General features: G+C 37.6%; 1 long non-coding RNA gene across 3 annotated transcripts in view; it reads right to left on the reverse strand.

The window, feature by feature from the left end:
• Positions 1-15392, reverse strand: part of LOC132691648 (uncharacterized) — a 168356-nt gene that overhangs the window by 108868 nt on the left and 44096 nt on the right. Inside the window, exon 5 of one of the 3 annotated variants that reach the window (XR_009615922.2) lies at positions 3822-3865. The exons of the other annotated variants lie outside the window; for them this stretch is intronic. This is a non-coding gene — a long non-coding RNA (uncharacterized LOC132691648). Of the gene's footprint in view, positions 1-3821; positions 3866-15392 lie in introns of those variants that run through there. 3 annotated transcript variants of the gene reach the window in all.

The raw sequence follows: 15392 nt of genomic DNA on the forward strand, positions 1-15392 counted from the left end.
AACGGTGAATATACTAAAAACCACTGGATTGTATGCTTCAAATGGGTGAATTGCATGTTATGTGAATTATATCTCAATAAAGCATTTTTAAGGGATAAAAATAATATACATATGGTCCAAAAAACAACCAGTTTCAGACTAATATGTCTGCCACTTCCTTCATACATCCCTGTCTTTTTCTATTGAAACGTAGGAGTTATTTATATATTCTGGATATTAATCCTGTTAGTTAAAAGTGTTACAAATGTCATCATCCAATTTGGTGCTCATATTTTATACATTATTTAAGGTCTCTTTGAATGAACAGAAGGTCTTTATTGAGTAAAATGTATCAATCTTTTCATTTTGAGACAATGCTATAATGTGATTGCTGAAGAAATTCTTCCCTCCTAAAATATTCTTAGATATATATTCTCTAAAATTTTTAAAGTTTTGTTTTTCATATTTAAGTTCTAATCATGCCTGGAATTGAATTTCATATATGGCATGAGGTAGATATCCAATTATATTTTTTTCCAGATAAATAATGAATTGCCCCAAGTGACTTAATGAAACAGTTATTTTCTCAGTAATCTGCAATGCCACCTCCCCAAATGTTTCATTTTCCTAAATGAGTTAATTTCTAAACTTTGTATTCTATTTCATTGATCTATATATCCATTCATTCTTAATTACTGAAGTGTTATAATAAGCCCTTTTATTTTGTTTCTTTAGGTATGTGTTGACTATTCTTGTCCCTTAGTTCTTCCACATACATTTTAGAATTATCTTATTTAATTAGGTGAAAATTAATGTTTGGAATAGCTATCGAATTGCACTGAAAAAAATATAAATATACAAGGAGTTAAGACCTTTATATAATTGGTCTTTCTACCAATAAACATGATGTATCTCTTCATTTAGTTAGGTCTTCTTTAAACTATCTAATTAAGTTTTCTAGATTTTCTTCATTGAGGTACTGTATATCTTTATTTGACTTATTATTCTGACAGTATTTTTATTGCTCTTGTAAATGGTATCTTTTTTTCATATATTTTCTAATTATTTGTCCTTGTGTATAGATATGCAGTTGGGTTTAAATACTGTTGTTATATCCAATATTGTATTATTGCTAAACATTCTTATTAATTCTGATAATCTGTATGTTATTGTATGTTTGTAATAATTTATATATTAGGGATTTTCTATGTAATTATATCATCTATAAATAATTACAAATATGTCTTATTTTCATATTCCAATGGCTTTGATTTCTTGTCTTCTTGGACAGTCTCAGAACTCCAATACAATACTGAAAAAGAAAAAAGAGAAAGACTTGGGGAGCTAGAAAGAGAAAAAAGAGAAAAAAGAAGAAGGAAAGGAGAAATAGGGAGGGAGAGGAGAAGAAAAGGAAGAAGGAGGAAGAAAAATAAAAAATGCATGTGGTAACCATCTGTGTCTTGTTTTTATTTTAAAAGGAATGTCCATACTATTTACTCATTAATTGTAATGTTTGCTGTGGGTTTTCCATAAAAATCTTTTTGAGGTTGAGGAAGTTTCCTTCTAAGCTTTGAACTTGCTAAGAATTTCTACCATTAATGAATGGAGAAGTCTTTCTCCATCTACTAAGATAATTGTAAGATTTTTCTTATTTAATTAAGTGGCAGATTATATTTGATTCTAAATTAACCTAACATTTAGATGATTTTATACTTTTATGGGAATTCAAGCAATAAATATGTGCCCATGTACACTAGTAGTTTTTCAATGATGCATGGCAATTTCATGAAACCTAGGAGAAAAGTCAAAAACCTCAAGAAATTGTGAAATAGGCTAATTTTTCACCAATTTTTAATAACCCTCAATAATTTGCTTAAGAAGTAATCTTACAGTGGGGTGCCTGAGTAGCTAGTCAGTCAAGCATCTGACTCTTGACTTTGGCTCAGGGCATGATCTCACAGTTCATGGGATTGAGCCTAGCATTGGGCTCTGCACGACAGCATGGAGCCTGCTTGGGATTCTCTCTCCTCTCTCTCTGCCCCTCCCCTGCTTGTGCTCTCTCTTCCTCTCTCTCTCAAAATAAATAACTTGAAAAAAAATCCTATGGATTTTGGTTATTTTACAACAGTAATGTGAATCTATAAATATAAGATTGTTTGACCAGGAAAATTTAAGAACTTGTATTTTTGCATCTGTTCAAACATCCCAGAAGTACCTGTACCTTCCTCTTGTAGCTCTGCTCTGGTCACAGTGTATATTCTACCAGCCATAATCCATAAATACATATCTATTTACTTCTCCGTACTAAAAGAAAGTCCCTGCAATTTAAAAAACAAAAGGTGATCGCTTCTCGGCCTTTTGGCTAAGATCAAGTGTAAAAAACAAAAGGTGGCTGGGGGGGGGGGGGGGGGGGCGGGGGCGGCAGACACCTAGGTGGCTTAGCCCGGTAAGTGTCCGATTTCAGCTCAGGTCATGATCTCACGGTCCATGGGTTTGAGCCCCATGTCAGGCTCTGCGCAGACTGCTCGGAGCCTGGAGCCTGCTTCAGATTATGTGTCTCCCTCTCTCTCCGCCCCTGCCCTGCTTGCACTCTGCCTCTCTCTCCCTCTCAAAAATAAATAAACATTTAAAAAAAATTTAATAAATAAATAAATAAGTAAAGCAAGCAGGCAAGCAAGCAAAGTCTCCACTTTCCAGATTTTGAATTACCTTATTCTATATTTCCAGATATTTTCTCTTTGGAAAACTATTGTAACTTCTTCCTTCAAATTACCACTTAAATTATTCCATGAAGTTTTTCTTCTCTGAATACCCCATCTGGTTCAATTCTTCTAGTCTTTTCATTAAACTATTATTCTTCAGCTAATGACTATTTCCAGTCCATGGTAATGTATCACATTTTTATAATGATTATGTGAAATATGTAAGTAGCATAATGTCTGACACATAAATTGTATTTAATATGTATTTTCTAGTTCAATTCTTCCATTAAGTCCCTTCATTAAATTCAAGCTAGTAACACACTATTTACAACATTCATACTTCTATATATGAAATAATATATTGTTTTGCATACAATTAATGTTCTGTGATACATCCAAAAGTTACCATTGCTCTCCGCCCTCCACCATCATGAACATACCATACTCTGTTCTTTGAGGATGCCCAGTTGTGCAGCCTACTTTTTCTTTCCTACTCATGACTGCAATCTACATTCCTATATTAACTTTTTTCCTATACTTGATATGATCCCAGCTGGATGGACTACAAGCACCTTTTAAAAGGAATGTTCATACTATTTACTTATTAATTGTAAATAATCTACTTTATTCAGAGCCAAGACTTAAGATCAGATAAGGAATTATTATTTTGGCCCAATAAATTTACATTTAAGGTTGCCAATGAATGAAGAATTTGCTGCCAGGTTTTTCTGGAGTCATTTTGTAAATCTCCTCCAAACTGATACATAATAAAGTTAGCATTTGAAAAGACTATATAATAATACATTTCTGTAGACATTAAAATCAAAGTTAATAAAACAAAACAGAGTATGACCAATTAAAGCCCTTACTAAAACAATCAGAATAAAAATTCTGAAAGAGACAGAGTTCAAAATTGTGAACTATGAGCTCAAATAAAAGTGATCTCAAAATCTGATTTTCACAGTCTTAGTAAAACTACAGAGGATATAAATCCTTAAGTCATTTCCTATGTGTGTGTACAAAGAAAAATAGTTTAGAATAAAGACTGCATGTAAGCACATGAAACAGAAAACCTAATATTTTTAAAAGAAAAAGTTAAAGAATATTCATAATTCTTCATCTAAAAGGTTGGCTTTCTTACCTTCCCTTATGATCTCCTATCTTCTCTCTCATGACCCATCAACCTACAAAAGACATGCCTTTTGGGTGAATTTCTATTAACTATATCACTGATGGGAGTCAGAATTCTCTACTTTAACTTTATGAAATCACTGTTTATTATTCTTGTCTTCCTCACCACAAACTCAAATTGTATTTTGATAAAGTATGGGCTTCCGATGCTTTTGTTTCAGCAGCTTCCTGTCCTGTTTGAGAAGGGGAGAGTCAACAGGACTCCTCACTATGGCGTATTTGACCACAGGCCCTTTACTGTCCTGCCTGGGGCTCTCACCTGAAAATTATGGACTTATACCAGATGATCCCAGAGCCCCTGCCAACTCTACCTGTCAAAGGCCAGTGAAAAGAAACTGGTGCAGTAAGAGGGATTTTTTTTTTTAATATGGAGAGAAGATGAAATGAAACATCCATATCCTTTCACATTATCTTTTTCCATATTAACTTTTACATTTTTACTCTTAATCCTCTGGGCCTTGTTGGCCCTAGCAGCTTCTTTATCCAAAGCCCGTTTGGCACTGTATCTTATAATGTGGTCACATAATCCCAAACCCTAAGTGTCTCTTATTGCTGTAAGGTAAACAAAACAAAACAAAACAAACAAACAAACCAAAAAAAAACAAAAAACAAAAACAAAACAAACAAACCCAGGAACACTAAAGTTACTATTTTCAGTACTGGAGATTCGGAAATCAGTTTATAAATGATGTGTATGTCAAAGAAATGTGAATTTCTTGTCATGAAAATACATTTTGGGTAATGCATCAAACAACATTATCAGTCAGAGTTTGATCAGAAATGTGTTATTAGAGAGATTTGACCATGTGCAATTATGGGAGCTGGTTCCACAGTAAGTTGCTCGTGTGTCTTCCGCTGAAGGATGAAGTCTGCAGTATCAGCATTAAGAAGAAAAATAAGGATGAACATAAAGCAGGAAGGCAAGCTATGAGGCTGACCTGCAACTTTCCATTTTGATGGTGGGAGTGCCTTGCTGGAGAAACAGGTGCCCTCATCATGGGCTAAACATGCACCTGGTCAAAAAGGAGGATCCAGGAGGAGCAAAAGAAACCATGACCCTAGGACCCACTGCTGCCACACAACACACACAGGTGAACCACAATAGTACATCTTACCCTATAACCAACTGTTCAAACATTTAAAAAATTACTCAATTAAGATGGCTCTCCTTTTACCTCTATTTTTCCAATTCAAATGTAAATGTCTTTTGTGGCCCAAGTTATTTAAGAACTGAAGGAAATTCTGAAATGAACACAATCCATTCCTTGTCCATATATACCTCTTTCAATCATACTAAACTTCCAAGTTAAACAAAAAACAGCAACATAATGCAAATCATAATGCAACTGTACCTTATACAATGGAAAGTGACATTGATTTTCTCTCCAAAAGAGGATGCAAAGTCCTTTATCCATCTTTGGATGAGAGCTATTCCTCTTCTAAGTCACAGTCCCTCTCCCCCTTTGATCTTTTGTAACTTAAAACTGAGATATAAGTTATTATTTTTTCCCTTAGAGAATCTTTCATGTCGTTTTTAATTTTTTTCTCAATTTTTACTTAAATTCTAGTTAGTCAACATACAGTGTAGTATTGGTTTCAGGAGAGTTTGGTGATTCATCACTTACATACAACATCCAGGGCTCATCACAAGTGCCCTCCTTAATACCTATCACTCATTTGGCCCATTCCCTGCCCACCTCCCTCCATCAACCCTCAATTTGTTCTCAACTCTCCATTTCTTACGGTTTGTTCCTTCTCTATTTTTTTCCCTTTCCATGTGCTCATCTGTTTTGTTTCCTAAATTTCACGAGTGAAATCATATGGTATTTGTCTTTGTCTGACTTATTTTGCTTAGCATAATACATTCTAGTTCCACCCATGTTGTTGCAAATGTAAAGATTTCATTCCTCTTGATGGCTGGGTAATAGTCCACTGTAGATAATTACCATATGAGATATGTTATTATTAACACAATTTATGTCAGATAGAAGGTAAAAAGAAAAAAGAAACGGTTTTTGATATTTATATCAAAAGTAGAAGGAGGGGCACCTGGGTGGCTCAGTCGGTTAAGTGTCCGACTTCAGCTCAGGTCATCATCTCCCAGTTTGTGGGTTCGAGCCTTGCATTGGGCTCTGTGCTGAAAGCTCAGAGCCTGAAGCCTATTTTTGATTCTGTGTTTCCTTCTCTGTCTCTGCCCCTACCCAGCTTGTGCGCTCTCTCTCTCTCAGAAATAAGAAATGAATAACCTTTTTCTTTAAATTTTTTTAAAAAAATAGAAGGAAATGCACATAATTGTTATAGTTCCTATTTCTGCAATTAGCCATAGCTGATATTTATTACTTCTTTCTTCCACTATCCGTTCCATATTCTCTTTGCCCTTAGTAAGCGCCTCAGCTAACTGGTCCCTTGCCCAATAGGGTGACCCAAACTTTTAATCCTGGAAGGTTCTGGACCTTAGTAATAATGCCAGTATTCATTGCTATAGCTTTATATTGACCTTAATCCCAGGGTTTGAGAGTATTAAGAAGCACCCCAAGAGATCTCCTCTCAGCCATTTTCCTCCTTACTGCTACAATGTAGTCACAATCCAAGTTCTCCCTAATAATCATTATCACTCATCCCAGCCAATGTAGTAACCCATTCTTTGCCTATAAATTTTAAAAAACCATAGCCGTATCTCCTGGTAGCAATATTTCTCCTTGGAAACTAAGACTTCTAGAGCAGTGTGATATCCTGTAGAATGAAGAAGGGATCAAGGTCACTGAAGACTACCGAATGCAAAGGGCTGAAGAGTAGCCCTAAGGTATATGACAGTGAGGGTACACTGCTTACTAACAGGAATAAATAGACCAAGCATTCACTAGATCAATAGCCATATACCAGGTGCTTAGAAAAGTGTTGATTTATTCCAGCAACAAAACCATAATTGTAAGTATACCTACAATGCAGGCTCACACCTAAGTTTATGATAATCCTCTATTATCCTTTATGACCGTCTTCTGCATAGACCAAATAGGCAAATTGAATGGGAAACCACCACTTCTGTGACTTTCAAGCTTATACTGGTATTACATAAAGATTTGAATTCCCCACAGAAAGCAAGGGTTTTTTTTTTGGGGGGGGGGGGGGTTATTTTGTACCATTTAAAATAGTATCTTTATTACATACACATGGCATCACAAAACTCTTAGAGAAGTATTAAGCTTCAATAATTTCACAAGTATAAGTGTTACACACTTACAAATGACTCCTTTGAAAGTGTATTGGTTTAAATTTGAATGCTTATTTAGATTTGTGAGTTTTTTATTTTTAATTTTTTGTATATGACCATTTCTAGATAAATGGGTAGAAGAGGTGTCCCGTTTGGCCATCTCAATCACCTGATTAATGTTCATTAGGCTTTTTCTTCAGGTCCCATAAAGAAAAGATAATTTCATTAGATCACTCCATAATTACCACATAGATATCATGTAGCTACCAAAACATTTTCTTTGAATGATTTTAAGTCTGAGATTACAAATGGTCACTGACCATTTTGATTACTGAGCAGCAGATAGTAAAAAATTTTTTCAAATTCCAAATCAGGCTAAAATAATGAGTAGCATAGATGATGGTTATATTGAATTTTAACAACAATCACATTGACACTTTAAGCTCTTAATCTTTGAAATGTCTTTTTTGTCAATTTGAAGCATTTATATTATGTTACTAAAGCTTAAGACATCACTAAAACTTGCATGCTGTCTTTTCTAAAAGGTAACTGTTTCAAACAATAAGAGCAATCTACTTGTGGGATTTAAAGACGTAAAAGACAAAAAACAAGATCACAAAAAGTGGTAAGGAACTGAGAAGCACACTGTTGGAAGGTACTTACACAGACTGTAAAAAAAAAATGTATTATTTACAGATAAATTCGAGGACTTCTGAAAATGGCAGAGTAGGAGGATCCCAAGCTCACTTCTTCCCATAGATACACCTGGATAACACCCCTCTCAGTATAAAAAAACCAGAAAATGACCCACAGACTGGCAGAACAGATTCTCTGCAGCTAAGTATAGAAAAGAGGCCACATCAAAAAGGTAGAAAAGGTTGAGACGTGGTCAGGAGCCAAACTGACCCAGGGAACCATCCATGGGAGGGAGGGATGCCATAGGCACAGAGAAGGGAGAGAGGAACTCTCCATGCCCAGTACCTCAAACATTGGGGACCTGCACCGGGAAGATGAATCCCCATAATATTTAGCCTTAAAAACAGAAGGGGTTCAGGGCTACACCTGGGTGGCTCAGTTGGTTAAGCATCCAACTTCAGCTCAGGTCATGATCTCACGGTTTGTGGGTTCGAGCCCCACGTTGGGCTCTGTGCTGACAGCTCAGAGCCTGGAGCCTGCTTCAGACTCTGTGTCTCCCTTTCTCTCTGCCCCTTCCCACCTCACTCTCTGTCTCTCAAAAATAAACATTGAAAAAAAATTTTTTTTTAAACCCAGAAGGGGTTTAACTTTGAGAATTTCTACAATCATGTGGCTTAACATCTAGAACTTCAAAAATCAGCAGGCCTGGCTATGGGAGAGCAGGAAAGGGATAGGAAAATGCGTTCCCACCCGTAAAGAGGAGCACAACAGCATGCCCCTTGGAGATACAATGTGGGAGCAGTGGTTTGAAAATCGCCTGAAGTACACAGGAAGATCTATTTACTAATCTCGAAACTTGCACTGGAGAGGCAGGGATCCTGGGGACACCACTCCAAGAACAAAAGAGCTGACGGGCACCATTCACCTGTCCCATGCTCCGGCTTAGATTCGGGGACACATGTAGGAAGCAGGGCAGTGCAAACACTCCATCTAGCTTACTAACCTGACCCCTGCCCTCTTCTGTGAGCCCACACCCTCCAACCCACCCTGGGCGGGAGTTTTCCCAGGCCACTGCAGGTGCCCTCCCACAGCAAACTTGCAAAAACCTTGCTAACACCACATGCCCTACCCCCTCATTCTCCATCAGACCCGCCCCCTCTTAGAATTCACAGGTGAATTCTACCAAACATTTAAACAAGAATTAATATCTATTCTTCTCAAGCTATTGCAACAAATGGAACAGGCAGGAAAACTTCCAAATTCATTCAATGAGGACAGCACTATGGGATATCAAAACCAGATAAAAACACTACAAAAAAAAGAGGGCTACAGGCCAATATCTCTTTTTAAAAATATATGTATACTGCCAGAAATTTTAATTGTTGAAAATGTGCCACAATAACAAAGGCTGAATACCCTTTGTTTCACATCTTTGTATAGATAATTGTATACATTTTTATGTGTTAAGAAACCACTGATAAATGCTGATGACTAAACCCTAGCTTATTTCCTGAGCTACATTACCACAGAAATAATAATTGGGCACCAACAACTCAACATTTCTTTTTATTATTTTTTTAATGTTTATTTTTGAGAGAGAGGGAGAGAGAGAACGAGCACGCATGAGTGGGGGAGGGGCAGACAGAGAGGATAACATAGAATTCGAAGCAGGCTCCAGGCTCTGAGCTGTCAGCACAGAGACCAATGTGGGGCTCAAACCCACGAACTGTGAGGTCATGACCTGAGCTGAAGTCACATGCTTAACTGGCTGAGCCACCCAGATACCCCAACAGCTCAATACTTCTAAAGTCCAATTCACCACCTTCTGCCCCCTACTCTATTCTTTATCTCAGGTAATGACCCAGCTGTAAACATAGCTGCCATATCAGAATTTGTTGTTCCTCTGGACCTGTCCTGCTTCCTCATCCTCCATATTCTACCAACTTCTGTCATTTAACTCCTAAATACTTCTCAACACTAGCCACTCTTCTTTATTCCCACTAAAACACTTCGCTTTTATTAAAGCTCTTATTCCTCTGGCAATGAAACAGTGCATTATCCTTCCTTCTTTCAGTCTTGTCTTTGTCACAGTACATAACTAAGTTATATATTTGGCTATGTCCATTTTCTCTTTAGCAGGAATCGGTTGTCCCCATGTGCTTAGGAATACAATACAAACTTCTTTGCACTTCCCCTCAGAGACTGTGTCCCAGACAGCTCAGGCCGTTATGATGAAATACCACACAGAATGGCTGCCTTATGAATGATGGAAATTTATTTCTCACAGTGCTAGAGGCTGGAAATCAAGATCAGGGTGCCAGGCATAGTCAAGTTACTTGGGAGAGCCTTTTCCGGGTTGCAGACTGCCAACTTCATGTTGTATCCTCAGATGGCAGAGAGCACAGACAGGAGGCAAGCTTTCCCATGACTTATATAAGGGCACTCATCCCATTCATGAGGGCGCCCTGCTCATGACCTCATCTAATCCTAATCACATCCCAAAGGCCCCACTTCCTAACACCATCACATTGGGGGGCAGGGTTCAACATATGAATTTGGAGGGGACACAAATGTTCAGTCCATATCAGATTGTTCTAACTTATTACATCCATTTCTCTATAGTTCTGTTTTCTGTGTTTATATATTAATTCATGTATTAAAGCATTCACGCCTTCACTAACACTAAGTAGACTTTGTGTCAGACCTCATGTGTAAGAAAGACAAAATCCCTGACCTTACTACATTTACAATGTATTAGGGAAAAAGGTAAAAAACAAGTGTACAAGTAAATAAGTAAACATATAAATAAATAATGTAATTTCAGTAAGTGATAAGTACAGTGAAGAAAAATGAAGCAGGGTTCGATAGCATTTAATGAAGAGGAGGGGCTCCATTTTAGATGGGAATACTGGAGCAGGCCACTTTGAGAAGGAAATACACCAGTCATAACCAAAGGTAACAGCCAGTGTAAAAGCTGAGGCAGGAACTACCTTAATAAAACAGAGAACAGCAAAAAGAAGTGGAGTGAACCAATAGAGGCATGTAGGAAGTGAGGTCAGAGGATGTCAAAGTCAGATCATGTAGGCCTTTGTAATACATGTTTGAATTTTAGTTTAGTTTATAAGAAAAAATCACTTATTCATTCATTCATTCAGCTCAACAAATATTTACTGTGTGTCTACTTTTACTGAGCGGTGTTCTGTGCACTGGAGATACAGCAATAAGCAAAAAATGAAAAAAATTCCTTTCCTCACTGAGCTTCCTTTCTATGGGAGAGAAGAAAATAAAGGATAAAGTAAATTATGCAGTGTGTTGAAAGAAGTAGGGTAAAAAAAACTGGAAAAAAGTTTGGGGAATAGCTATGATCTTAAATAGGGTGGTCAGGGTAGGCCTTACCAAGAAGGTGATATTTGACAAAAACTGGGAGGAATTGAGAGAATGACCATGATAAAATCTGGATAGAGAGCATTCCATACTAAGAGAACAGCCATGCATACAGGCCTAAGGAAGGATGTGTGGCATGCCTGAGGAACAGCAAAAAGACCAGTATAGCTATAAAGGAGTCCTCATTCACTAATACGGAAAAGAACAAAGGTTTGGAGCAGGTTTGAGGGGGAGGGAACACAACTGAAAGTTCAGATGAGTCTGTTAGATATCCAGGGGGAGAGGTCTGGTATGCAAATGAATAGAGAAGTCTAGGCTCTGAGAGAGAGAAATACAGTTTGGAGGTGGTATAGTTTAACTTTTATTTCAAAATTATAAACTGTGGCTGTCTCACATTGCTTCAAAGGATTTGAAGGTACTTGTGGTGTGGCCCATGGTTACATAGCTTTTCTGCCTTGTATGTAAACACACCCTAAAAGACAATCCTATTCCTAGGAAACAATTCTAGCATAGTCTGAAACAGCACTGGCCACCAGAAACATTTTTATGTATTTATATGTAATTTATATGTATTTATATGTAATTAAATTTTTTCTGATTTGGGGATAATAAAATAGGATAATTAATATCTCTTTTAGCTACCTCTCGAGTGGTAATCAATAAAACAATAGTTACAAAGCTTTCATTATATAATTAAAAAATTATAACCTGAACTTTGAAGTCTAACTAGATTTTGAGAAGGGAAAGGAAATATGGAATCCAAAGAATTGTATCAAACACATAATGAAGATTACAATGAACAAGATTGAGAAGCCCTACTTAGCCACCAAATGGAATGGTTTTGTGAGTTAAGACTGAAAGTAATATCAAACTGATCACACTTGCCCACCCTCAGCAATGGTGATCTTGCTGGTTTTGTCTTTCCTAGACCCAGCCTGCTGCCTGCCACCTTACACCTTGCCAAAAGACCATGTCCTTGCCTCTTAACCAATCATCTTAAAAAGGCAAATGAGAAGGCTGGGAACCCAAAGCTATAGCATGGACAAGATACCAAGGCCTAGTCTCTAAAATAAGACTCACATTAGCAAACTTTTCCCCGGAGATGGCATTGCCACAAAGGCCATTATGGTATTTGAAGTCACAAGTCCACTCTAGGACACAATCCCAGGGACAATTCCATTCAGACACAAACTCCCAAATCATTTTCCCCAGAGAACAGAAGTCTTGGGAACCTTGTCGACATGAGCTGAAGAGAAACATAGTCCCAGGGATCATTGCCAATTCCTATGGCAACACTGAAATAAACAAGAAAGTTGGTCACTGCTTGCTTTTGCTTTATGTTTGTTTGTTTGTTTGTAGGCTGGTGAAGCTAATGTTGTAGAGAGGAAAAATGATAATATTAGACATCACATAATTACCAGAGCACTGTGCTTGAGTAAGTGAACAGGGAGAGGTTCCAATAGAAAAGGAGAGAGACCAGCTTCACATGGGAGCATGAAGTTTTCATCTACCGAAACAGGGGGAAGGCACACTATATAATGCAGAGATCGGTAGGTGGAAGTTGTCAGCACTGGAACACGATGATCACATTTATATTCTCTCCCCTGTGAAGTGACAAGACTGTAGGGAAAGAGCTGAAGCAAGACCCTCGGAAGTCTTTATTAGTACTCTGGGTAGGGGAGGAGGGTGGACTTGAACTTGAATGGGAGCTGTGGATGTGATACAAAGTCACAACTGGGATATGTTTTAAAGTAATACCCATGGAAATTATCTTAGATTTGACAAGGGGGTGTAAGTGAGAAAGAAATTTCAAGGATGAAATTTCTAAGCTTTTGGTTTGTTAGAACTAGGAGGATTTTAAAATGTGGGATTTAAGCCCAGAGGTTTACTTGTGACATTTTAGTTCTGAGAAGCCTATGGTTGAGCCAAGGTGGTCACATAAGGCAGGCAGTAGTCGACAGCACCTCACAGATGATGAGCCCGAAAAAAACACAAGTCTCCAGACAACACTGCATAGAAGCGGACTCATACCAATTCTCAAAGAATTTTGTAAACCAGGTGTTAAACACAACCACTTTTAAAAATTAAATTAAAAGGCAAAAGATTTATATGATCTGAAGAGAAACCAGACTAATGAATGAAATCTTGCCATTTGCAATAATGTGCATGGAACTAGAGTGTATTATGCTAAGTAAAATAAGTCAGTCAGAGAAAGACAAACTTCATATGATTTCACTCCTATCTGGAATTTAAGAAACACAACAGATGAACATATAGGAAAGGAAGGAAAAATAAGATAAAAACAGAGAGAGAGGCAAACCATAAGAGACTCTTAAATACAGAGAACAAACTAAGAGTTGCTGAAGGGGAGCTGGGTGGAGGGATGGGGTAAATGGGAAATAGGTGACAGGCACTTGTGGGGATGAGCACTGGGTGTCTTATGTAAGAGATGAATCACTGGGTTCTACTCCTGAAACCAAGACTACACTGTGTGCTAACTAACTTCAATTTAAATAAAAAATAAATTTAAATTAAAAAATTAAGATCAACTTATAATTAAATTATATTAAAAACATAGGTTAATAGATACTCAAAACTCATGACTTTCTAGTTACTTTACTACATTTTGCTATGATCTACACTCTTGAGATTATTTACATCTATGTGTCTTCACATTTCTTCCCAAATCCCCATTCAGCGTCATCACGGAGGGAGCTTGAAATCTGTCCTGGTGGGAGTATTTACACCACAGTAATTGGCAAATGCTTCAAATTTGAGCTTTATTTTCCCTAGAGAGCTGGTTACTAAGTATTAACTAGCACACTACCATCTGGAGATATATATTTGTTTGTCATCAGAGACGGTATTTATTCAGTTACTGAGATAAGTATAAATAGAGTGGCACAGTCAGATGAGTGTCCAACTTCAGCTCAGTCATGATCTCGTGGTTCCTGAGTTCAAGCCCCACATCGGGATTTCTGCTGTCAGCATTGAGCCGGCTTTGGATCCTCTGTCCTCCTCTCTTTGTCCCTCCCCACTCACAATCACTCTCTCATAGATGAACATTTAAATTTTTAAAAATCTTCACTAAAAAAATAAATAAATAAATAAAATAGAGTAGAGAAGGCCAAGACTGCACATTCAGATCAGAACAGAAGGTAAAATCAGAAAAAAAAAGAAAAAAAAAAAAGACTGATTTTCAGTGGTCATCCTGAGTCTCGGGATAAAAAACCAGGAGTACATGACATCCTGGAAGATGAGGAAAGAATATATATACAAAATGTGATCTACTACAGCAACATCTGATGCTAAGTAAGTTGATACTGAGAACTGACCATTCACTTTGGCCTTATGGGAGGTAGTTGGTGACACTGTATTAGTATCAGTGTCAGTATAAAAGTATAAAAAGTATAAGTATCAAGTATAAAAAGGAGTTTGGCTGCAAAAAGAAGCAGAAAAATGAGACAGTAGCTAGGGGAAGATGTGGGTCAAGAAAGTTTTGTTTTGTCTTGAAAGAAAGGAGATATTGTGCCATATTTGCATTCTTATGCAGAAGACCCATCAGGTAGTATGAATTGCTACTGCAGGATGGAGAAGGACCAACTGCAGGACCAAAGTCTCTGAAAAAGTAAGAGGATAGGATGGAATGTAATCAGTGGAGGGTGTGGCTTATACAGGAACAGATTATCCATCACAGCATGAATTCCAAGGTGGAGCATGTGATGTAGGAAATCACAATATGCCACCCCAAAATATGCCACGTGGGTGGAAGAATTATTTTGAAAAGGAGGCAAATGAGAATTAACAGATACAGGGGTGCCTGGGTGGCTCAGTTGGTTAAGCATCCAACTCTTGGTTTTGGCTCGGTCATGAGCCCACAGCTCATGAGTTTGAGCCCCACATTGGGCTCCATGCTGACAGCATGGGGCCTGCTTGGGATTCTCTCTCTCCTCTCTCTCTCTCTCTCTCTCTCTCTCTTTCTCTGCCCCTCCCCTGCTCGTGCTCTCTCTCTCTCAAGACAAATAAAAAATAAACTTTAAAAAAAAAAAAAAATTGACAGATACAGAAAGAAGTCTTCCCAGAGCTTCCCTTATCTAAGAAGAGAAACATCTGCCAAATGAGGGTTGCCATAACTTTCCTCTTGCAGGGAAACTTCAGGCCATAAAGAAGACAAAAACTCAGTGGGGACATGGACAGACACAAATTTTACTTCATTAGTCACCCCCATGTAGTAACCTGCCCACAGTTTTGCTGCCCCTCGAAGCCTAGAACGTTATTCCTTTGTCTCT

This window comes from Panthera onca, chromosome B1, assembly GCF_046562875.1.
Source record: "Panthera onca isolate mPanOnc1 chromosome B1, mPanOnc1 haplotype 2, whole genome shotgun sequence".
Taxonomy (NCBI): Eukaryota; Metazoa; Chordata; class Mammalia; order Carnivora; family Felidae; genus Panthera; species Panthera onca.